Source organism: Meriones unguiculatus, chromosome 8 (assembly GCF_030254825.1).
Source record: "Meriones unguiculatus strain TT.TT164.6M chromosome 8, Bangor_MerUng_6.1, whole genome shotgun sequence".
NCBI classification, from domain to species: domain Eukaryota; kingdom Metazoa; phylum Chordata; class Mammalia; order Rodentia; family Muridae; genus Meriones; species Meriones unguiculatus.
Window position 1 is genome coordinate 39331481 of NC_083356.1, and position 23396 is coordinate 39354876.

The following is a 23396-nucleotide window of genomic DNA, read 5'->3' on the forward strand; positions in this document are numbered from 1 at the left end:
TTCAATAATGACTAAACTGTTAAAATGTTACAATAAATTCAAGAAGAAAAATCATAGATTTACAAATCATAAATACTGAATTGAGCTGGCAGTTAGCCTTCAGAGAATGAGGGAGAGAAGTCACTAAACCTCCAATGGAGAAAGAATTTTGTGCCTTGACATTAGTTTATAGAGCTTTAACAATAACACAAACATAATGAAAGTCTAAATCATATAGTCTGGATGGGCGTGCCCTAAACAACAGTTTTCTCCTAATGTAGAATATTTTCTACTTATGTTGGAAAGTAATTTCAGAAGACACTGGATCCAGTGACATGAAAGCCAGCGTGACAATGACTATGGTGAGAAAAGCAAGTGGCTGAAATTTAAGGTAAGACCTCAATAGTGCAATGGGAAGGAACAGAACATTGTGCATGCAGGACACATTGTAAACTCAGTGCTCAACAGTTTGAAGCAGAAAGCTGACAAATTTGTCACTACGTTGGGATATACAGTGACATCATATTTCAAAAGAGCAAAGAATCAGGGATAGTGAGAGGGTTCCGGATAAGCACAGGCACTGCTCTCACAGAGGACCTCAATTTGATTCCCAGCACCCACACAGGACAGCCACCAACCATCTGCTTTTACAGATACTGAGGATCTGTTGACATCTTCTGAACTCTGCAGCTACCTGTACTCAGAAGCGTGTGCGTTCACACACACACACATACACACACACACACACACACACACACACACAATTAAACATAATACATATATTGGAGCTGAAGAGATTGGCTCAGTACTTAGGAGCACTTATTGTTCTTGCAGAATATTCAGTTCCCAGCATCTACTTTGTTGTTCACAATTACAAAGATCAATATCCACATCTTATTTCCCGGGTACCAGACACTAATGTGGCTCATGTACATACATATAGGAAAACACTCATACATAGAAAATAAAATAAAGAAATCTAATAAAACCCTTAAAAAATAAATATTTCTTTTTTTTTTTTTTTGAGACAGGGTTTCTCTGTGTATCCTTGGCTGTCCTGTACTGTGTAGACCAGGCTGACCTCAAACTCACAGAGATCTTCCTGCCTCTGCCTCCCTGAGTGCTGGGATTATAGGAATGCACTACTGTGTAAGGTTTTACGTAAGTATTTTTTAAAAAACTTTAAACCAATGTCAAACAAACAAATAAACATAACAGAAGAGAAAAGAGGAGAAAGTACATAGAATCAAGACTTATTATCTCAGGGAAGAATGATATGAGGGCCTGGTCCAGTTAAGAAATGGGTTTTGTGAGACACTGTCCACTCATCCCTTGGGCAAAAACAACCCTACCTTTCCAGGAATGTCACCCCAGAGTTGTCAGAGTGCCAACCCTCAGTAAAGTTTGTACTGTGAGCTACCTCTGTTTAGAACTTCAAGCCAGAGACACAAGCAGAACAAGGCACTGGCTTCAGAAGGAAATCATTTTGGTTACAAAGTTCACATTTGATATTTTAGCCATTTTCTTGTGTCTACAGCCCTGAGTATGTCTGTATTTTTAAAAGGACAAGGAATTACAAAGTGACTAAGTGTCCCATGTGTCAGCAAACGACATTGAAGAAAAACAGCTGAAGGAGATAGCTAAAGAAGTTGACCAAATATTGTCAATAGCCTTTTCAGCCTGCTTTATTCCTAATGTCAGGGTGTACTACCATGCAAATCAGTTTAGAGAGCTAGCTGCACTGTCAGATGGGGCAGGACATTCCTTAAACAGGTGCTTTCTTTTCCAAGCCACCAGTGAGAGTCTGATACAGTTGCCACCATGTCAGAAAGCACACTGTTAGAACAGCACTCAGGAATTGCCAAACAGGGCTCTCTGACTCACTCCCCAGAACTATCTTTGGTTTAAATTCTCTATCAGAAATTGCGACAATATTTGGAAAGTATAAACTTAAAATACCCAGAACAGAGACACTATAAAAGACAGAAGGGCCATGACATTTGAGATCCCATGTTATAAACTGACAATGAAAACCTCATGACTTCCCAGTCCTTCTTCACACAGTTGGGGGTAAAGTCATTGCAGCTGAGTCATAGCCTCAGCTCCTGGATAAACCTTCCAAATCCCTCCACACTATGGATTTTAAAGTTGCCCCGTGCTCTCCCAGCTGTTGAACTGTGCTACTACTGTTCTCTCACACAGCCAGTTTCCTCTTCCACATTCCTTTACATTGACCTTCTCATGGACCCTATACTCTCCCTAAAACACTCCTCCTGCTCATTTTCTGGACTAGATTTCTCCTACAGGTCTTTTGTTTGGGATGCAATCATTTCTGCCAGGAAACTTCCTGTTTCTCCACCCTGTATTCACTTATCACCCTGAGTTTCTCACCCCATTCAAAATATGCTTGCCTTATCAAACCCTACATGTGAGAATAGGAGACTGAGGTTTGCAGATTTTATGTTGAACATTGTTTGAACATTGTTATACATTGTTTTAGGGAACAGACATTAGTACATCAATTATGGGAAAAAAGACTGAAGTTCTTTCAAAGACTAAAAGAGAACCACAAAGTATCCATTTATTCTGCTTCTGAGTGTATATGTAAAGGATAGGAAATTAATATGTCAGTAAGACATCCGCACTCCCATGCACACTGTAGCTCCACTATTCCCACAATAGGCAAGATATGGAAATGATCTAAGACTCCATCAAGGGATGATTGAATAAAGAATATGTGTTATATATACACACAATGGAATATTACCCAGCCTTTAAAAAGAAGGAAATCCTGTCATTGGTAACACCAAAGAGTTATTTTATAGTCCAGACATACAAAGAGAAACACCAGATCAGCTCACTTAATAACAGAAATCTTAAGTCAAATGCATAAAAGTAGAGATTGGAATCATTGTTTTCTGAGACCAGAAGAGGGATATTTAGAGAAAGATGAGATGTTGATTACAGGGTCAAATAAGCTAAATGAGCTCAGTGGTCAAGTGTGATTCGCTAATGACAATGTAGCACATACTTTAAAACTACTAAGACTGGATTTTGAATGTTCTCATAATACATTGAAGATTAGCACGTGAGATGAAGATCAGCCTATGCTAATCATTTACAATGTGGACATATTCCTGACATCACAATATATCCCATGAATATGTAGTGCTATTATTTGTCACTGGAAATACTTTTTTCTTTTAAAGGAAAGAATAGTTTTGTTTTATTCCAGATGGCAGAATTAAGCCCAGAAGCTAGGAAATGCTTGGAGTGACGATTTAGCTCAAAGATTTTTCTAAAAATAGAGGTACTTAACAATAAAACAGATTGTCTCAGAGGTGAAATATGTGTGCAGGAAAAAGAGAACTTAAAAGCTGTTTGGAGAGCTGTGTGTGAGGACAATCACAGCATAAATATGGGAAATTAAAGGGTTGGGGGGTACACAGGAAAATAAAAATGAATATTTATTTAGTCACCATTCATTTATTCATTCAGCGAGTCAGTTAGTCAATGCTGAGCAAGGTGTTTTAGTCAGGCCTGCTGTTTCAACATTGAAGGTGCAGTCACAAAGTCTTCATATATACAAATATATAAAAAATATTATATATATGTATATATATATATATATATATATATATATATATATATACACACACACACACACAAATTCTTGTGGAAGAGAAGGACCCATGCCCGTAAGTGTATGGAAAGTGATATACAGGTGTGTGCTGGGAAGGATGGCGCTGAAAGAGGGCATCCAAACCTGTCTCATAGGGACAGAGAATGGTGGGTAAAAGTAGAAAAGACTTTCTTAAAGAAGGAATCTTCTGAATAATCTAAACCATCAAATGTTGTGGGTACCAGGGTGGAACATAGGAAGGACTATGAGGTGTGGATAGAGAAGTTGAGATGTGATTCTAAACAGATGGCCTCAGACATAATTTATCCTTATTGTGCAAAGGTGAAGACAAAAATCAAGTGACCAGAAGCCCACTTCAGTGTCACAGCTCTCCATATCACAAACTGTGTGACACAGAACAGGAGAATCTAGCACCACTTGTGCAAATAAATATTCCTAGACAAAATTAAAGAAGAGTCACATGGAAGTCCACAATCTATGCATCCTTTAAGTCATGAGAATGACTGAAGATCCAACTTCCTTCCCGATACCTGCCTTGGTGTTTTTCTGCTGTGTCTAGGAATGATAATGTAATGGTCACAGAAGAGACACTGTTTTCATGTGGTCTTACCGAAACAAGTCCTTTATCAATATTTATTACTGGAAAAGTCCTTTTTGACTTTTAAAAATACTTTTTTAGATCTTCAAGAATTTAGTATTTTAATCATATTCACTCTTCTCCCCCTCCTTCCATATCCACTTCCCCTCCTTATCCCCACAATTTTGTGTCATCATTTTGATGTGGAATACTCGGACTAAATTGTTTTTTTTTATCATACCCCTCCTCCCAAAGATCATGAATCTTTGAAGAAGAAGAAGTAGAAAGAGTGTAAGAGCCAGAAGTGGTAAATGACTACAAAGAAACAATGTCTTCCAGAATTATAGGACCTTTGCACATGTGAACTCACAGCCATTATCACAGCTTGCATAAGACCCATACAAGACCAAATTCCAGCATGGAGAAAGGCATGTCCTCAAAGCTTCACCATTAGCCAAGAAGATACTGACAGTTGATAGCTGCTAGGGACAGAGTGTCTGATTTTGCTAAGAGTCCCTAGTGAGTTGACCATGTTCCAATGGAAAGCCACATGCCCAAATATATAGGAGTAGCATAAATTGGGCTTGATGGGTGCCAGACAAGGTTCTAACAAATTTTTCTATCAGCTTCCTGAGAGGGAACTCTCAAAACCCCACTTCAGAGACGTGGAAACTCAGGCACCAGGCACACAGCTTGGATGTGCACAGCTTATTCACACCCATACAGTCTTGCTTCAGAACTGTCAGAACTGTCCTCTTTGGTCTGTATTCTATTCTGCTTTTCAGAAGAAAAACTGACATTTCAGAGAAGCAGATTCCACTGAGCTCAGATCCTTAGATGTAGTATACAAGTCTCCAAATGTTAGCCATGTTCCAAGACCTTCCTGCTTACATAGATCTTATTTTCACCCCCACTACAGCCACCCTTTCCATAGTTCAACGCTTATTGTGGTCATTCGTAAATTTACTGCAGTAGAAACCCTAAACACTGGAACACTCATCTACATTGATATTCAATCAATGCACATTTCTTACTCTACCATTCTTGGAGTCCCTGTTTTTGTCTTACTAAAAATTTTAGGTTCTCACATGCAACAAGTACCCTCTCTAAATCAAATCTCTCCATTTTTTTCACTTTGATCCAAATGTGAATCCCAGAGTAATCAGCCAAATCACAAGTCAGCAACTGATTGCCTGTCGAACAAATCTAGCCTGCAGTTGTATTAGTCAATAGTTTTTTTGGAGACACAGACATACTCATGCATTATGATTTTTTGTTTGTTTGTTTTGCTGCTTTTGTGTTAATGTTGAAGAGTTAAGAGGTTGTAACAGAGGATATGTGGCTTATAAAACTGCAAACATCTACCTTCTGCCTTTTGTAGCATCACTGTCCCAAACTATCAAGCTAAGATTTAAAATTCTTGCTTTAGAGATGGCTCTTTGCTATACAATGGTCTTACAAAACTAACAATATATTTTAGTAATTGTACAAGTCAGGACAGGAACTCAAGCAAGGCAGGAACCTGGAGCCAGAAGCTGATATATTTAGTAACAATATATTTTAGTAATATATACCTTTAAGATATAACATACTCATACAGGTACTCAAGGACTGTAGCTTTGTACCAAGCTTCCAGGCATTTTTCCATTTTCCTCTCATCACAGGATCTTCTATAATGCCTACGTTAAACACAGCTACCAAGATGCTTTAAAATCTGATAGTGTGTTATTAATTCACAAATTCTGAGAAAATGTTCTTAAATTTAGGAGAATTGTACCTATAAAGATTTAATGTTGTTATGGAATTCTGGGTTATGATATCTTACTTATTCTTCAAAACATCCAATATTTCTAAACTATGGTTGTATATTGCAACATTAAATATTTACTTTATTACCTGCTTAAGCATAAATATGTTATAATTAAGTCTCCCTCTTTTCACATACTTGAGTACACATATTGTGTCTCTGTAACTACACCCTCATGTTCACTAGTAGCTTGTTTGGAAATAATTTTAAAATGTGTGCCATCCTCTCTTAATAAGAAGCAATTTATTCCATTTTTGTTCTCTTTAATACCTAATATTTATCTGATGTCAATTATTTTTGGATAAAGAAACAGCAGACTCTCATTGTACACAAGATTTCCTACACTAAGACTTTCTCCAGGATCTGAACAGATGATTTTGCTTCAAATGCACTTTTTTTGTCATGGTAATTGGGAGGGTGTGTGGCCAATATATTCAAGTTTGTGACCTGGTGCTTTATCATGTCTTTCATATTTGTTTTTCTTTGTAGTGAAGTATTATCAATGTACAGTGAAGTAAGTCAAGACCTGAGAGTTTTCCTCTTTTTCTTCTAGCCTTTGTCATGGTCTCATCTAAGACGTGTGATCATCAATGGTGGCTATCAAGCTAATGGATGGAGGGAGTGTGGACTTCTTAAAAAGACTGAAGAAACATGGAATATTTGGAAAAGTATGCTTAGACAGGAAGTCATGATTAGACTTTTGGGGAAAAAAAAGAAGTGAAAATTGTATGTGTTTAGGACCCACCCAAAACAAAACAAAACAAACAAACAAATAAAAAAACAGGCAGGTTTAACTGTGAAGATCTGTGAGCTCTTACATTTGGGGAGGTGCATTAGGAAGTAGAAGTACATAAACTCCTTAATGGGATAATTATTCCTCCCACTACTGAGCATGTCTTCTGGTGAATTAGTTTTAGCCTTGTGATTGGCAAACCTAGCTATGGGAACTTGTAAAGAGGAAAGATGAATGTCATGATCTGACCTTTGGAGCAAATTAGAATGTCATGTTTTTTTCCAGGGCCAAAAAAAATTTCATGTTTTTTTTTTTTTTATTGTTGTTGTTTTGTTTTGTTTTTAAATTAAGGAGTCTTAGAAGAAGCAGTTGTGATATTTTCCTATGTAGTATTACCAGAGAATTGGAGTGCCCAAAGCTGACCATGGAGGAGGCAGTCCTTCCCAAAGACTCCCTTAGTCCCTAACACTATCGACACCCTGAACTACAGGATTACTTTGTTGGAATGAATAAGTTACACAGACACACAAATGTCTATTAAAGAAACTATCCAGGATAGGACACTTTGGTTAAAGGACTATTTTGAACAGAAGATAGTTAAGATTCAAGAAGTGTTCTTTGCCCCTTGTTATCCAGCTAAATGAAGAAGATGCATTTCTTTTTGTAATGATGTACAAAAAGATGAGAACAACTATTGCACTAGATATAGGCCCTTAATAAGATAGCCTTATTATCCAGTAGTTTTCCACGTATTTTCTAGTCATCTCCCATGATTTATCCTCTCGTGAAGCCCAAATCCCTTCCTTTGTCAAAAGAACATTTAATCAACTCCACAAATCTAATTGCTTGAGCTTTGCTTTTTCATTACTATGAATGTCTATGTATGTAAATATGATGTAAATAATGAAGTCTGTTGATTTAGTTAGGGTTACTATTGCAATCATCAAACAACATGACCAAAGTCACTTGTGGAGGAAAGGATTTATTCAGCTTATTCTTCCAACCTCACAGTTCATCACTGAAGGAAGTCAGGACAGGAACTCAAGCAAGGCAGGAACCTGGAGCCAGAAGCTGATTCAGAGGCCATTGAGGACTGCTGCTTTCGGCCTTGCTCACCATTGTTTATTCGGCCTGCTTTCTTATACAACCCAGGACTGCCAGCATAGGGATGGCACCACCAACAGTGGGCTGGACCCATCCCATCAATCATTAATGAAGAAAATGTTTACAGGCTTGCCTGAAGCCTAATCTTATAGAGGGAGGCATTTTATTATTATTATTATTATTATTATTATTATTATTACTATTATTGTTGTTGTTATTATTGAGGTTCCCTCCTTTTAGATGACTTTACCTTGTGTCAAGTTGACAAAATAACTATCCAGCCCATTTGCATACTTCTTTGCTTAATAATCATTTTCTTTTTTTTTCTTTTTTAATTTATCCAATGCCTTACATACTTAATTCAAGATTCTAGGAGAGAAAAAAAAATTCCTTCCAATAGCATTCAAAATCCATCCATTATGCATGACTTCATTCTCTGTTGTATTTAGTTGTTGTATTTATTCTCATCTTGATTCACTTCTGTTTTGCGTAGGTTATAGAGTGTTCTAAACCACACACTGGCAAATATGCCAGTACCTTAATCTGTAGCTCCCTGTCCTTTGGAATTGGAGAAATGCATTTATTCTGGGCATCTTCTGGGTCATCTAGAATACTCCATTTCAGAAGACTGAATGGTCTTAAATGTCTATGTTTTGACAAATGCAGAATCATGCATCCCTACCATTTTAGGCTCACACAGAACAGTTTCACTGCCCTATAGTTTTTCTGTGGTCTATTAAGCTGCATTTCCCCCTAACCCTTGACAAACACTGGCCTTTTCACTGAGCAAACCCTTGCTTTCCTATAATGTTTTACATTTGGAATCCTACAGTTTACAGCCTGTCCTGACTGGGGATTCCTTTTCATTTAGGAATAGAAAAGATCTGTAATTAAACGATCAGAAAATGAGAACACCATGCTCAGCTTGTATATTTTGACATGCTGCATTTCTATTCCCAAGCAATGCACTTTGTGTGACGAGGACAACACTTTCAATGAGACTAGAAGGGATATGTAGCATTTGAAAATGTGGGTGAACCTTCCCTTGAGATAGAAGTGATACTTTCCTGCTGTACTGTATTTTCATTAGAAGCCAGAAAAGGAGTGACCCTTCCTACTGTGTTAAATGAAAGATAGCATTTATGGTAAAAAGTTGACTTATGGCTTTATATCTACCTCTGTGAGTGGGCAATAAAGAGATTGCTTAGATGGAATCACAGACCAGCTGTGGGAGGAACTTTTCTATAAAGCTAATGAAACTTAAGGTTGGGGACCTGTCATTTTATACTTGTACTTTTATTATTTATCTTTAGAGTGATTCCCACTGTCTGAAATTCTGTTTCCAAAACTCTGGTGCTATTTTTGCTGTTTCAACTTTTGACAAAGCCCTCATTGTTTATCTGTTTTTTTTCCATTCAACTTGGCCCAGTATTTCTCAATCAACAGAAGCCCAATATCAGTAATGAATATAAGAGATTGTCGGAATGCTGCATGTGCCATGTTTCTTAAGAAATCTAGGATACTGAGTATTCTAAATGTTTTATCTCAATGGATTCAGCAATACCAAAGAGAGACTCCCACATTTGAGAAGGTATGCATCAATACAGCTCTGGTATTGATTCCAAACCAGGTCTTAGTCTCTCAGTGATAAGTTCTTGTAATAATTACTGCCATAGATAATGCATAAATAACAAATTATGGAAGGAATGGTTATAGCACCTGAGGTATAGTTTTGAGGTAGATCTCAAAACTCAAACTGTACAGTTAAATTCCAGAATAAATTACATAGGTAAACAGCTATTTGTCTAAGTTATTTTTCTCACTGTTGTGGCTAATCTGATAAGAAGCAACTTTTAGGAGGAATCATTTATCCTGGCTCACAGTTTGAAAGTAATATACAGTCTATCGTGACAGGAAAGCTTTGGATACAGCAGCGTGAGGTGACAAATTGAATCTGTGAGGCAGAAAACACACAGAAAATAGGATCAAGCTATCAAACATCAAAGTCAGTGTCCCAATTTCTCTAGCAAGGTCTCACCTTCCTGAATGTGCATAACCTTTCAAAACAGTGGATATCAAACCAGCTGGAGATCAAGTGATCAGACACATAAGCCTGTGAGATACATTTCACACTGATAACTGCAATACCATAAGATTCAGAAGGGTAGCCAAAATATCAGTGCTATTCTTAGTAAATAACCATATTGGCTCCCAGAATAACTATTCTTAGTACATAGTTTAGTGAGTAAGTAAGAATGGTTATTCTCAGGGCCAGTGAAGTTCGCAAAGCCCATCACATTGCCTATCCTTCCATCTTCCTCTAGGCTATACACATGCTAGTGATGTTCAGCTCTCATTTGAGGTAAATCTCTTCAGCTCAACCTGGGCATGTAGTACAGCATGAGGTCCAGGCAACTCATTTTCCCTGATTGTCTCACATTTAGGCCCCCAAAGCCTTGTAAAACAACATGCTATAATTGAGCAGTGTTTTATTTCTGTGTGTATGAATCCAAGACTTCATAATTGAAAACTACAAATAGACTTAGATATTATAAACAGCAGACTAATGAGTTTATGTGAGCATGCAGCCTATAAATAGAATGGTGTAAAAAATGAACTGCTAGTCAGAAGATACTGCATTTTGCCAAAATGCCATTCCTGTAAAGGCATTGCCTTCCATTATCAACCCAGCAGCATCAATCATGTGGACGCCATTGTCAAAAGTGTCATTGGACTGACTTTATATTCTGATAAGCTTTGCAGGACTCGTTCTGGACTATGAGAACTAGTCTTACAACAGCGACTTTCTCACATGATTCAGAGCTTAAAACTGTTCTCTTCTCCTGTAAAAACTCATCAATACTCAGCAAAGGTCCTATCATTCTAGAATGATGCTCACTTTGACTAAGCAGGACATGGTGTATAAATCAAGCTGTTACTAACTGTATCTCCAAAGAGAAGATTCATCTGGTTAACAGTCATGATGCTTGCCTAGAGTCAGGATCTAGGATGGTCTAAGAGCTTTGGGTCCAAGACCTATGGCTTTAGGAGTAAGAATACTTGATGACAGAAAACCTGTTGTATGAGCTCAGTACTGCCATATTATGACCCTATATATTAAAAAAAAAACCTATTTCGTCATTTATGTATTTTTTTATAAATTCAATTCAGTAGATTCCAGTGAAAGTGTACAAAATGAAAACTACATATGGGTCAATGAATAGAACATTTTCTCCACCTTAGGAAGTTTCTGGTGGCCCTTTCTAATCATCCCCCCGAATCCACAAAGAGACAATCACTTATTGGAAAAAAAATACTATTTTGTCATCAAAGACCTTAGATACACTTTGTTTATTGTAGAACTTCATGGCGTGGGCTTCTGTGTGTGTCTTCTTTCATTCAATATAACATCTCCATAATTGATGCTGAACTGCCAGTCTTTTTCTCTTTTGGTCACTGAACAAACATATTCAATGTGAATGTATATTGCATTCATTTTAAGTTAAAGTAAGCAGGGAATCTACTTTTAAACCTGTATCAACAAGATATATGGGTCTTCTGTGTGAATGAATGTCCTTGAGTGCTGGCTCCTGAATAGGTTCAATTCTGTTAACATTGTTCTCTTCTCTTATGAAACCATCTGACAGATATCTATAAAATATACATCACTATAGGCCAGCAACCTAATCATCTACAATTTCCTTTCTCACATTACTCTCACTAAGAGAGAATTGTGTCCATTTTAAACCTACATGTTCATGTTGTGCCTACATTTTAAATCAATAAAGTACAAGTAAAAATAGGTGTTTCCATGGAAACCAAGCTGGGCATTTTTTAAAGACTGAATAAAGGTGAATTATCTTTTACTTTTGTTGTTCAGATGAAATAAGTGTAGGCCTGAGTAAACTAAGCAGGATTCACATGAGCTCACAAAGACTGAAACAGCAAGTGTGGGGCCTTCTTGGGTCTGTACCGGAACCTCTGCATACGTTATGGCTCTTAGCTATGGTTTTTGCTTGACTCCTAACAGAGGGAACCTCTGTATCTCTGACTTTTTTTTCTGCTTTTGAAATTCTTTTTCTCCTATTGGGTTGCCTCATTCAGCCTCGATATGAGGGCTTTCACCTTGTCTTATTGTATCTTGCTGTTTCCTGTTTGGTTGTCTTCTCTTGGAGACCTGCTCTTTTTTCTGAAGAGGAAATGGAGGGAATGTAGATCTGCAGAAGAGGAGAAGTAGTGGTGGGGCACTGGAAGGAGTGGAAGGAAAAAAATTGTTGTTGGGATATATTGTATGAGAGAAAAAAATATGTTTTCAATAACAAAATAAAAGAAGTAAGTGTGGGAGGAAACATTTCAGAAGATTTGAATAAGGTTATACAAATCTAGACTTATTCTGAACAGGGATGTAGGTGTCTGTAAGTGCTACTATTTACAGAAACTGAAACACAAATATTTGCTTACAGACAAGTTGTTGCTGTGCAAAGAAAAACCTGGATTTACATCAGAAGATAAGCAAAGAATACTCTTCTTATTGCACTGGCTGAATATTTTAGCTCTTGTGAGAACCAAGAGGTTTCTGGTTAGCTGGACACACTCTTTACTTCTTGTCTCATGAGTGTGACCTAGCATAAGAATGCAGAGGTCAAGTCATGCAAATTCAGTGCAGCAAATAGGACTCTACAGTCTTCCTTCTATTTGAAGTTGAGCTTTCTAAATATCTCCATCTTCCTAAAAATGTTTTGACCTCCTTTATCCAAGAGCTCCTCTTTGTTTCTGTCTCCTCTGCTCTAGAGCTCCAATTTCACACACCATCTGTTCTCTATCTGAGGTAAGCCCCTGTGTGATATTACCTCTTCCTCTGTACATTGACGGCATCTACATTCAGAACTTGAGTCTAAGGGTTAAACTTGAAATCCCTATAAACATTGCCCATAATTTATTTCCCACCACCATTTGGTGTTAATAGACACCAAATCATGTTTCCTCCACAGCGCCTGTTTTTCCAGGTCTTTTTCGTAGCAAATAGCAAATTAATCCTTCCAGTTGGTAGTGTAAGAACTCTGGAGTTACCTCTTATTTCTGCCCATTCACAGACCACATCTGGTCTGTCAACAACCTGTATAATCTGTCTTCAAAAAATAATCTGAAGTCTATCCTCATGTCAGTATTCCTCTCATTCAGTTCACTGTCACGTAACAGACCTCTCTTCTCACATAGTGGGTTCCCTACAGTCTATGCCAAAATAAAGCAGCTTATCTGATTAAAAAAAAAAGAAAAACAATAAACAATTTTCTCCTTATAACTTCTGTGAAGTTGAAATACAAAAACTTTAGGAAATCACATGTGATGGGAAAGCAACAGATGCTCTCAGGTGTTCCTAGTGATGGTTGTTCTTAAGGGACACAGCTATCTCAACTTTTCCCCATTTCTCCTAGGATTATTAATTTGGAAGTGGTTCCCTTTAGTATAAAAGTATTTATATCTCTGAAATGTATTCTTGATTTGGCATAAACTTTAGTAAACGAGTTTAACTTTCTGCCCTCCCTTTAACAAGAAAGCCTCCTTTAATACTAACATAATTACTTGGTATTACATTAGTCCATTATTTTATATCATCCTGTTCTCTTGGATGGGCTGTCTTTCAGCAAGATAGTGATAATGTTACTGCTAGTAAACAAATCTATCCCAATGTCTTCTGCTTTTAAAAGTACAGGTTTTGACTTTATAAATGTCTATGGTAGTGATTCCCCTGACACTGTATATTGATTCTCCCTTTAACTCTGCAAGAGATCATTTATGCACATAGCTTCTTATCTCAGTGGCTGATGACTGAGAGGGTTTATTTTTATTTTTACTTTTTTACAATGGATTCACTTTATATTCTGATTATAGGCCCTTTCTGCCTTTACTCCTGTTCCCACCCCCTACCCCTTACTCTCATTCCCCTCCCCAGGACCTCAGAAAGGGGGAGGCTTCCTCCCCTATCATCTGAATTTAGCCTATCAAGTCTCATCAGGATTGTCTAGATCCTCTTCTTCTGTGACCTGGCACAGAAGTGGGAAGTAATCAAAGAGCCAGTAACAGAGTCCTTGTCAGAGATAAGGACTTTGATGTTTTGATACTCTGCTGGGTAGACTCTTTCAGCACCCTTCTGTGGTAGGCTCCCCTTACTAGGGACCTCACATGAAGACTGAGCTGCCTATCAGGTACATCAGAGCAGGGTGTCTAAGTCTTTTTCATGCATAGTCCTTGGTTGGTACATCAGTCTTCACAAGCTCCTCTGGACCCCGATTTGTTGGCTTTCCTAACCATCTTATAAAGCTCCTGTCTCCTCTTGGTCCTTTTATGTATCCACTCTTCCATAAGACTTCTTGCATTCTGCCCAGGGTTTAGCTGTGGATCTCAGCATCTGCTTCCATCCCCTGCTGGGTGGAGTCTTTCAGAGAATTCCAATTCTGTTCCTTGCCTTCAAATGTTTCTGTTGTCTATTCTGTTTGCCGTTATGAATGGTAATTTTTTGTTTTGTTTTAATTTTTTATTAATTACAATTTATTCACTTTGTATACCAGGGGTAGCCCCCTTCCGCACCCCCTCCCAGTTGGACCCTCCCTCCCTCTTCTCCTTCCATGACACTCCCCCAGTCCACTGATAGGGGAGGTCCTCCTGCCCTTCCATCTGACCCTAGCCTATCAAGTCTCATCAGGACTGGTTGCATTGTTATCCTCTATGGACTGGTAAGGCTTCCCCCAGCCCCACATTCAGGGGGAGGTGATCAAAGAGCCAGCCTATGAGTTCATGTCAGAGACAGTCCCTATTCCCCTTCCTAGGGACTACACTTGGAGACTGAACTGCCATGGGCTATATCTGTGCAGGGGTTCTAGGTTATCTCCATGCATGGTCCTTGGCTGGAGTACCAGTCTCAGAAAAGACCCCTGTGCCCAGAATTTTTGGTTCTTTTGATCTCTTTTTGGAACTCCTGTCCCCTCCGGGTCTTTCTATGTCCCCCATCTTTCATAAGGTTCCCGGCACTCCGCCCAAAATTTGGCTATGAGTTTCAGCCTCTGCTTTGATACTCTGCTGGGAAGACTCTTTCAGAGGCCTTCTGTGGTAGGCTCCTCTCATGTTCCCTGTTTTCTCCCTCTTCTGATGTCTATCCCATTTGCCCTTCTGAATGAGGATTGATCATTTTACCCAGCGTTCTCCTTCTTGCTTAGCTTGTTTAGGTGCACAGATTTTAGTATGCTTATCCTATATTATATGGCTAATATCCACTTATAAGTGAGTATATACCATGTGTGTCTTTCTCCTTCTGGTATACCTCACTCAGGATGATCTTTTCTAGGTCCCTCCATTTGCCTGCAAATTTCACCATTTCCTTGTTTTTAATTGCTGTCTAGTGTCCCATTGTGTAAATGTACCACAATTTCTGTATCCATTCCTCCTTTGAGGGACATCTATTTTCCAGCTTCTGGATATTATGAATAGAGCTGCTAAGAACATGGTTGAGCAAATGTCCTTGTTGTATACTTGAACATATTTTGGATATATGCATAGGACTGGTATAGATGGATCTTGAAGTAGCACTATTCCTAATGTTCGGAGAAAGTGCCAGAATGATTTCCAAAGTGGTTGTACAAGTTTACATTCCTACCAGCAGTGGAGAAGGATTCCACTTACCAAAATTAAATCAAGATCAGGTAAAACAGGGACTGCTTCTGACATGAACTGATTGGCCTGCTCTTTGATCACCAATGCCTGAAAGGGGAGCAGCCTTACCAGGCCACAGAGGAAGACAATGCAGCCACTCCTGATGAGATCTAATAGAATAGGATCAGAAGGAAGAAAAAGAAACCCTCCCCTACCAGTGGACTTGGGGAGGGGTGGGTGTAGAGAAGGGGGAAGAAGGGAGGGATGGGGAGGGGAGGAGGGAAAGAACTAAAGGGGGGGATAAAAAGTAAATAAAGTGTAATTAAAAATAAAATTAAATTAAAAAAAGAAGAAAAAAGATCAGGTAAACTGGTTAAATAGTCCTATCCTCCAAGGAAATAAAAGCAGTCATCGAAAGTCCCCCTACCAAAAAATGCCCAGTGCCAGAGAGTTTCAATGCAGAATTCTACCAAATGATAATTAAGAACTGGGACTGAAGATATACAGATTTTAGTATGTTTATCCTATCTTATAGGTCTAGTATCTGCATAGTAAGTGAGTATATACCATGTGTGTCTTTCTGCTTCTAACAAGAAGAAGGTCCTGGGGTAAGATGATCAATCTTCACTTAGAAAGACAAAAAAGATGGACATAGGAAGTAGGAGAAAAAAAGAATCAGGACAGGAGCTTACCATAGAGGGCCTCTGAAAGACTCTACCTAGCAGTGTATCAAAACAGATGTTGAGGCTCAGAACCAAACCTTGGGCAGAGTGCAGAGAATCATATGAAAGAAGAGGGAGTTAGTAAGACCTGGAGAGGACAGGAGCTCCACAAGGACCAAATATATCTGGACATAGGGGTCTTTTCTTAGACTGATTCTCCAACCAAGGACCATGCATGGATATAACCTAGAACCCCTGCTCAGACGTAGCCCATGGCAGCTTAGCATCCAAGTGGGTTTCCCTAGTAAGGGGAACAGGCACTGTCTTTGACATGAACTCAGTGACTGGCTCTTTGACCTCCTCCTCCCCCCGAGGAGGAGCAGCCTTGCTAGGCCACACAGGAGGACATTGCAGCCAGTCCTGATGAGACCTGATAAGCTAGGGTCAGATGGAAGGGGAGGAGGACCTCCCTTATCATTGGACTTAGAAAGGGACAGGAAGGAGATGAGGGAGGGAACGTGGGAGAGAATGACGAAGAGGGCTACAGCTGGGATATAAAGTAAATAAACTGTAATTAACATAAAAAATAAAAAGTAAAACAAAAATACAAACAGACAAAAAAAACTGGGACTGTCTTTGACATGAACTGATTGGTCTACTTTTTGATCACCTCCCCTTCAAGAGGGTGCAGCCTTACCATGGCACAGAGGAAAACAATGCAGCCACTCCTGATGAGACCTCACAAGGTAGAATCAGAAGGAAGAGGAAGAAGACCTCCCCTACAGTGGACTGGGGGAGGGTCAGGGGTGGAAAAGAGGGAAGAAGAGTGGGATACTTAGGGGAGGAAGGAGCGAGCTACTACAAGTGGGATACAAAGTGAATAAACTGTAATTAATAATAATAATAATAATAATAAAATATTTCTCACTTAGCCAAAAAAAAAGAGAAAGAAATGCTCAAAATTCCTAGTTTTCAGGGAAATGCAAACTAAAGGGGCTCTGAGATTCTATCTTATACCCATCAGAATAGCTAACACCAAAAACTCAAGTGACAACACATGCTGGTGAGGATGTGAAGAAAAGGGAACCCTCCTCCATTGCTGGTGGGAGTGCAAACTTGTACAACCACATTGGAAATCAATCTGGTGCATTCTCAGAAAATTGGGAATAGCACTACCCCAGGATCCAGCTATACCACTCCTAGGTATATACCCGAAAGATGCTCCACCATATAAGAAGGACATTTGCTCAACTATATTCATAGCAACCTTATTCATAATAGCCAGAATCTGGAAACAACGTAGATATCCCTTAACTGAGGAATGGATAAAGAAATTGTGGTACATTCATACAATGGAATACTACCCACCTATTACAAACAAGGAAATCATGAAGTATGCAAATAAATAGATGGAACCAGAAAAGCTTATCCTGAGTGAGGTAATCCAGAAGCAGAAAGACACACATGATATATACTCCCTTATAAGTGGATATTAGCCATATAATACAGGATAACCATACTAAACTCCACAGACCTAAAGAAGCTAACTAACAAGGATTGAGAGAATTTCTATCTCAGATCTGATTCTCTTCTGTTTTCACATAAGAAATTATCTCAATTGCGCTTGTGGCCTTCAAAAACCAGCTGTTTGTCAAAGACTTCCAGCTCTAGCACTCTGCAGGAAGTATCTCCTCTGAACTTTAGAAGCCTAGGACTTGTTATTTAAAGGCAAAATGGTGAAACATAAGAGACAGACAGCTTCTGGTTATTACAAATAAAGCTGCTACAAACTTGGTTGAGCAAATGTCCTTGTTGTGTACTTGAGCATCTTTTGGTATAGCTGGATCATGAGGAAGCACTATTCCTAATTGTTCAGAGAAAGCGCCAGATTGATTTCCAGAGTGGTTGTACAAGTTTACATTCCCACCAGCAATGGAGGAGGGTTCCCCTTTCTCCACATCCTCTCCAGCATGTGTTGTCACTTGAGGTTTTGATCTTAGCCATTCTGATGGGTGTAAGGTTAAATCTCAGGGTCGTTTTGATTTGCATTTCCCTGATGACCTAGGATGTTGAACATTTAAGTGTTTCTCTGCCATTCAATATTTCTCCATTGAAAATTCTCTGTTCAGCTCTGTACCCCATGTTTTAATTGGATTAACTGATTTGTTGCTGTTTAACTTCTTGAGTTCTTTATATATTCTGGATATTAGTCCTCTGTCAGATATAGGGTTAGCGAAGATCCTTTTCCAATCTGTAGGCAGTCTTTTTGTTCTGAAGACAGACAGCTTTATTTATAATAGCCAGAAGCAGAAAACAACCCAGATGCCCCTCAGTTGAGGAATGGATACAGAAATTGTGGTTCATCTACACAATGGAATATTAATCAGCAATAAAAAACAAGGAAATCATGAAATTTGCAGGCAAGTGGTGGGGACTGGAAAAGATCATTCTGAGTGAGGTATCCTAGAAGCAGAAAGACACACAGGGTATATACTCACTCACAAGTGGATATTATATATATATATAGTACAAGATAAACACACTAAAATCTGTACACCTAAAGAAACTAATGAAGATGGAGGACTCTGGCTAAGATGCTCAATCCCCATTCAGAACAGCAAAGAGGATGGACATCAGAAGAGAGAGAAAACAGGGAATAGGACAGGAGCCTACCACAGAGAGCCTCTGAAAGGCTCTACCCTGCAGGGTATCAGAGTAGATGCTGAGACTCATAGCCAAACATTGGGCAGAGTGCAGGGAATCTTATGAAAGAAAGGGGAGACAGAAAGACCTGGAGAGGACAGGAGCTTCACAAGGAGAGAAACAGAACCAAAAAATATGGGCACTGGGGTCTTTTCTGTCACTGATACTCCAACCAAGGACCATTCATGGAGATAACCTAGAACCCCTGCACAGATGTAGCCCATGGAAGTTCAGTGTCCAAGTGGGTTCCATAGTAATGGGAACAGGGATTGTCTCTGACATGAACTGATTGGCCTGTTCTTTGCACACCTCCCCCTGAGTGGGGAGCAGCCTTACCAGGCCACAGAGGAAGACAATGCATTCAGTCCTGATGAGACCTGATAGACTAGGATCAGAAGGAAGGAGAGGAGGACCTCTCCCATCAGCAGACTTGAGGATGGATATTGTAAGGCCTTTTCTCAATCAGTGATCAGTGGTGCAGGGTCCAGCCTATGTGGGTGGTGCCATCTATGGGCTGGTGGTCTTGAATTCTATAAGAAAGCAGGCTGAGTAAGTTATGTGAAGCAAGCCAAAGAGTAGCACTCTCTGCATCAGCTCTTGCTTCTGGGTTCCTGCCATGCTTGAGATTTTTTTTTAATTCATTATATATCCTAATTAAAGGTCCCTCCCTCAACTCCTCCTAGTCCTACTCTCCCTCCCACATTCCCTTCCCCTAGTCCACTGAAAGGGTGAGTTCTCCTTCTCTGCCATCTTAACATAGCTTATCAAGTCTTATCAGAACTGCTAGGATCCTCTTCTTCTGTGGCCTGGGAAGGTTGCATCACCAGGAACAAGTGATCAAAGAGCAGGCAATCAAGTTCATGACAGAGGCTGTGCCTGCTCCCCTTACTCAGGATTCTACATGGAGATTGAGCTGCCTAAGGATTATATCTGTGCATGGTGTCTAGGTCCTCTCCATGCGTAAACCTTGATTGGTTCATCAGTCTCTGCAGAAGACCCTGGGCTCTGGTTTTTTATTTTTGTTGGTCTCTTTGTGGGGCTCCTGTCTCCTCCGTGTCCTTCTATCCCCCCACTTCTTCCATAAGACTCCCTGAGCTTTACCGAAAAGTTGGCTGTGAGTCTCAGCATCTGCTTCAGTCTCCTGTTAGGTGGAGCCTTTTAGAGGACCCCCTATAGTAGGCGCCCATCCTGTTCCTATTCTTCCACCAATTCTGGTGTCTATCGTGTTTGCCATTCTGAATGAGATTTAAGCATCTCTCCCCCCCGCTCCCCAGAGTCCTACTTGTTTAGCTTCTTTAGGTCTGTAGATTTTAGTAGGGTTATCTTATATTATATGGCTAATATCCATTTATAAGTGAGTGTATATCACGTGTGTATTTCTGTTTCTGGGTTACTTCACTCAGGATCATCTCTTTTTTTAATAGTTTTTACTCTTTTTATTTATTTTTTATTTTATTTATAATTATTTATTATAATTTATTCAGTTTATATCCCAGCTGCAGTCTCCTTCCAGTCCCACCCATCCTCCCTCATGACCCCTTTGCCCCTCTCCTAGTCCACCGATAAGAGAGGACTGCCTCCCTTCTATGTGACCTTACAGGTCTCATTAGGACTGGCTGCATCATTTTCTTCTGTGGCCTGGCAAGGCTGAACTCCCCAGGGTGAGGTGATGATCTTTCCTAGTTCCATCCATTTGCTGCAAATTTCATGATTTCCTTGTTTTTGTGTTTTGTTTTTTATAGCTGAGTAGTATTCCATTTTGTAAATGTGCCACAATTTCTGTATCCATTCCTCCATTGAGGAACATCTAAGTTGTTTCCAGATTCTGGCTATTACAAACAAAGCTGCTATGAACATAGGCGATCAAATGTCCTTGTTGAATGGTGAAGCATCTTTTGTATGTATGCCCAGGACTGGTATAGTGCTGTTCCCAAAATTCTAAGAAATTGATTTCTAAAGTGGTTGTAAAGTTTAAACTCCCACTAGCAATGGAGGAGGGTTCTCCTTTCTCCACATCCTCACCAGCATATGCTGTTACTTGAATTTTTTATCTTAGCCATTCTGATTGGTGTAAGATGGAATCTCAGAGTTGTTTTGATTTGCATTTCCCTGATGACTAAGGATGTTGAGCATTTAAGTGTTTCTCCACCATTTGATATTCCTCTCTTGAGAATTCCTGCTTGTCCTGACTACCTATGGTGATGAATAGTGATGTGGAAATGTAAGCTGAATAAATTCTTTCCTCTCCAACTTGCTTTTTTGGTGATGGTGTTTTGTCACAGCAATAGAAACTCTTACTAAGAAATTTATTAATTATAATAATAATCCACACTCAAATTTATTTTATACTCAGCCCAAAATATGTTACTTTTGTTTTGGTTTCTTTTATTCTCCAACCTGTGGTCTTATATTTGGATTATGTCAATATCGTAAATTTATTCATGCCAGCTAGAAAACTTAACACTTTTTTTTCATTTCTGTTTCTCATTTAACATGCATTTAATCTGCTAGATTCTACCCAGACTTAGCTGTTGAATCCACATCTTCATCTGTAGTCCTAATAGCTCCCCTGTTCCAATTCTTATTGTTTCCCATGGAGGAAATGTCAGCATATACTATATGCGATCCAGATCATGAGAGGTTTAATCTTCGTACCACTCTCAAACATACATTTGGTTATGTTCTTAAAAATTATGACTCTCATCCAACTTTGATGTATACCACTGCTAAATACAAACATTGCATTCTTACTGGTATGCTCCCAGCTTTTACCATTTCATACCCATTCCTTTAACTTCCAACTTCTATAGCTGGTCAATCCTCCAACATGGAGTGGACCCTAAGTTTCTATTCGTAGTGTCATCTCTTTCTGATCTGCCTGGTGTCTACTTGTCATTTGAGACTTGAATTAATTATCATTGTGAGGCAATATGCCTGTGCCATTAATGATCTGTCCTCCTCTATTCCTATTGCAGTCTGTGCACCATAGCACTTCTCCTTCTGTAACTGTACATCTAATTTCTTGAAGAAACAGAGATCCCATTAGCTCTTGAACTCATTTCTTAAATGTGCCAATATGTGTCTGATGTGGCTGTCCTCTGTTTTCAGTCATGAGAGTCTAATTTCCAGTTTCAGCCCTTCACATTTACTAAGCTGCATGGAATTCATGTCTGCACCTCTCTAAGTGTCCTTACACAAAGCTTAACTGACTTATAGGAAGCTATTCTCCTGCTTTGGGTAATAGTAGAAATATTCATAAATATTGTATGGATACATCTCTGGAAACAAGGTCAATCCTTGTTTCCTTGAGTGAGTATTGCTCAGGAAGTAAGATAAGCTCTTTTGAGTAGCCCTTAGTTACATTTGTCACTTAATGATGGTAAGTATAATTCATTGCCAAAGTTCGCATAGAGAGCAACTCTTTATGATTAGAGTTAGAATATATCATCCTTCAATAATAAGAAATTCCAGAATAATAGCGGACATTTCCTTCCTGGAGACTCTGAATTTCTCATATGGGTTAATGAGAGCTTCTTGCTCATCCCTTACATTGGTATCTGGTTCCTCAAATACTGCCGGACACCACTATTCATATTGCACTGGCAAAGTTCTGCCTGTCCTCACCAGCTCCAAGAAGCCAGGAGAGCTTAACAATGTTTTCAGAAAGAAGGCATAAATATCTGGGAAATGATGCTCATGATTACCATTATTTAGATATAATCCCATTTGGAGTGGGGAGAAATACAGAATAGGCAAATATATATATATATATATATATATATATATATATATATATATATATATATAGTGTGTAAGTGACTGGGACCAATAGGAGGAAGGGAGGAGGTGAAGTGGGAAGTTAGAGGGGAGTTAGCAGGACTGTTGTTAATTACAGCCTTTTGTTTTTTTAATTAAATTTTTATTTTTTATATTAATTACAGTTTATTTACTTTGTATCCCAGCTGTAGCCCCCTCTCTCATTCCCTCTCAATCCCACCTTCCCTTCCTCATCTCCTCCCTGACCCTCTCTATGTCCACTGATAGGGGAGGTCCTCCTCCCTTCCATTCGAACCTAGCTTATCAGGTGTCATCAGGACTGGCTGCAATGTCCTCCTCTGTGGTCTAGCAAGGCTGCTCTTCCCTCAGGAGGAGGTCAAAGAGCCAGTCATTGAGTTCATATCAGAGACTGTTCCTCTTACTAGGGAAACTTGGATACTGAGCTGACATAGGGGCCTCTTTGTTATGAAAGTGTTGTACAATTTATTGTGATGATGGTTGTTCAACTCGTGAGCCCAGTGCACTCCACAGGTGGATACACTAAAAAGAGGGAGGCCACATAAGATATGAACCATATCTGAATGCACTGGTTAAAAACAATGTTTTAAAATGCCTACATGCACAAGCTCTATCATATGGATAATCTTCATTTTTCATTTCATTTAAAATCAGACAGCATACATTTTTATAAAGGAACCTCATATATGACCATTGTAGGAGGGGTACAGAATCTCTAGGCCCATCACCTCTGAACTGTGAGAACA